The sequence below is a fragment of the Rutidosis leptorrhynchoides genome, chromosome 6, assembly GCF_046630445.1.
Source record: "Rutidosis leptorrhynchoides isolate AG116_Rl617_1_P2 chromosome 6, CSIRO_AGI_Rlap_v1, whole genome shotgun sequence".
Lineage (NCBI taxonomy): Eukaryota > Viridiplantae > Streptophyta > Magnoliopsida > Asterales > Asteraceae > Rutidosis > Rutidosis leptorrhynchoides.
The window spans coordinates 415,680,853-415,684,559 of record NC_092338.1 but is presented as its reverse complement, the minus strand read 5'-3'; positions in this window follow the sequence as shown (position 1 = coordinate 415,684,559).

Here is a 3,707-nt window from a genome sequence, read left to right as displayed (position 1 = left end):
AAGTCAATTTCACTGTAGCAATTCACTGTAGCAAAGTCAATTTCACTGTAGCAAATAGTGATTTTCGAAAACACTGTAGCATTTTGAGTAATGTGGCAATTTGAAAACACTGTAGCAAATTAGTGTTTTACTGGTTCATCTTAAACGTTTTAGTTAACTTATCTAAATATCAATCGAATCAATAATCGAATGTTATTATCGTTTACTAAATAACTTGAAATCATATATATTCAAATAGATATATAAACCAATAAGTTTAATGTACGGTATCATGCAATTAAAACTTTGTTTCATTTTCAAGTTATAGTATATATATGTATCTATTTACATATAATGGTTCGCGAATCGTTGAGAATAACCGAAAGGTATTTGAATAGTTCAAAAATTTTGAGATTCAGTTTTACAGACTTTGCTTATCGTGTCGAAAATGTTAATCATACAAAGATTAAGTTTAAATTTGATCAGAAATTTCCGGGTCATCACAAAGTGTAACTAATGATAATCGAATTGAGGATTTTTGTTCTAACTCGCTGTGGAATGTTTGTTTCATCGTACTTGTGTTCAAAGTATAAAAGTAAGTAGTACAAAATGTAACAAAGTATATGTTCCTCAGCCCACAATTTAAAAGTATAAAAAGTTGTTGAAAAGGTGGGACTATGATCTCACCTCGAGTGCACGAGTATAAAGGTACTTCGCAAAGTAAACGTGTGCATGAAAGTTGCTTAGTCTTGACCTAAACAAGTAAATTGTATCAATTAACCGGTTACGACACATGGTTGGGTGAAATGTGTTCAATTAGTCCTATGGCTCGTTACGACTCGATTATGTAGCATGTGAATCACGTTGTCAAGTTTCATGCAAGAATCAAGTATAAAATAAGATTAGAACGATTGCATAAGTGTTTTGTTAAGTTTAACTAAAGTCAAACTTTTTCAAAGTCAACGAAAAAGTCAACGGGGTCGGGTCGGGTCCCGAACTATTTTTCTGAAGTTTTTATTCATATATAAGCATGTTAGAATAAGTTACATGTGAATCAGAGGTGCGTAGCATAGCAAACATTTTTCGAAATTTGACAAAGTAGGTCAGAACCCAAACACGGCTATTGCCGCGCCGCGGCCAGAGGTGTCGCGCCGCGACATTAGGCGTGGCCTGGTACCTGGTCAGTTTCAAAAGTTCAAGTCTTGATCCAAAATTCAATTTAGCACAAAACGCAAACCGTAAACACTTAGAATACGCATCTTATATTATTGGAAAGCTCTTTTGACAAGGAATACAATTAACTACCTTTCACAAGCAAAAACATCAATTACAATAACCGAAAACTCGTCAATTGATCAAGAAAGATTTATTTTCAAAGTTTCAAGTTCGTAAAACGTATTTTATGATTCGGGAATCCAATTTACACATACGATATGCCGTTTCGAAGGTAATTAAGCATACATTGCATCTAAACACTTACTAACAATATTAACAAGCATTCAATGCATCAAAAGTTCATTTCAAAGTCTATCAAACCCTAACCAAAATTCACAAAAATCAATAATCATGTGTTTGAAGTTTTCTTAGTCAACCTACGCATCAAAACGAAGCTAGTGATACTAGTAACACAATTAAAACATGAACTTTAACAATCAAACAACATTTAATCTTCCAAAATGCAAGATTAAGCAAACCCATTTCAAATGTTCAAACTAGTTACTCAAAACAACAAATCGAGCAAACAAAATATATATTCATGTTACACACGAGCCATAGACACTAACTAACACCATTTCAAGTATAAAAACACGAATTTAGAGAAAATCTAGAGTTTTAGAAATGTTACCCAAACTTGATGAAATTGGTACCAAAATGTAGAGGATGAAGAGAGGATCACGAAAATGTAATTTGTTTTGATGTTTCTGTGATGACCCGGAAATTTCTGACCAAATTTAAACTTAATCTTTAACGTTTCCGACACGATAAGCAAAGTCCATGAAGTTGAATCTCGAAATTTTGAACTGTTCAATTACCGTTTGATTGTTCTCAGCGATTCACGAACAATTATATGTAAATAGATACATATATATATACTATAACTTGAAAACTTAATAAGGTATTAATTGTATGAATAACTTGCGATGTGTATTTAAACGTGTTTATGAATATTGAATATAATTAGTTATAGAAAACTAGATTTTATAATATTTTTATATGAAATGATAAAAATTTACTATTAAACGATACTTTTTCAATTTAAAAATTTTACGTATTAAGTCGTTTTATTTTTATGATATAATTTTTGTAATTTTTTTTAAGAAACGAAGTTAAATTAAAAATGTACAATTTGTAAAGCACAACGTACAACAACGTGTAGCTTAAATAGTTGAATTTAAATTAATTCATTTACTATTCATTGAATAGTAAATGAAACGAAATTAATTAATTTACTATTCACATGAAAGCGACATAATAGAAATTATTAATTATAAGTTACATAATATAACCCTGAAGTATTCGATAAATACGACTTTTAAAAACATTTACGATTCAAAATTTATTATTATATTATTATATTTTATTTCAATATTATTATATTATTATATATATTATATTTAATTATGTCGATAAGGAAAACAACAAAAATGATTATTATTTTATTATTTTATTATATTATATTAATATTTTATTATATTATTAAATTTAAAATATCTACATCTATATCTCTATATATATACGCATATGGATAGATAGATGGATTACACTCAATCATTTTTTTTATAAAACACACTTGTTACTTCATAGTATCAATATTTTAATATTATACTTAATATTATTATTATCAATCTTATTACTATTAGTATTATTATTTTTATGATACAAAAATAATAATATACATAAAATACAACGATGGGGTTATGTTCGGGTGATTTTGAAAACGAGTTTCAAGTGGGTTATAGCTAAGGAGGTTATGGATAATGTTCGGGTGTATTGTTCGTGAATCTCAGACCAACCATGCATTCGCTGTTGTCATTGCATCTACATATTTTGCCTACAATATTGAACCACAATATTGAAAAGTGAGTTTCATACGATCCCTTTTTATTTATATTTTTGGGCTGAGAATACATGCACTTTATTTTAAACGCAATGGATACAAGTACATACTAAATTCTACACCGAGTTTGAACCGAAAATCCCTTAGCTTTGGTAACTGTTAACTGCCAGTTATAAGAACTGGTGGGCGCGAGTAGTAGTATATGGATCCATAGGGTTTGACATCCCCGTCTGTTCCAGGTATAGAAATCCTATCCTGAACTATAAAACAGACGTATGCTATTTGAGTGTATTGTACATGTTGGTTGCATGTTAAACGAGGGGTACTTATTATATAGACGTTAAAGCTTAGTTACCAGGGTGCTCATTCTTGTAGAATATTTTGATAAACATTTATGGAAGAAACAACTGAAATCTTGTTATCCAGCTTTATATACAGATTATGCGAAACATATAAACTATGAACTCACCAACCTTTGTGTTGACACTTGTTAGCATGTTTATTCTCAGGTTCCCTAGAAGTCTTCCGCTATTTGCTTATATGATATACAAGCTATGTGCATGGAGTCTTACCTGGCATATTTTTCAAGAAAACGTTGCATTCACCAATTCATCACCATGTACCTTATTTGACTGTATTGTCAACGAAAGCACTATTGTAAACTATTATA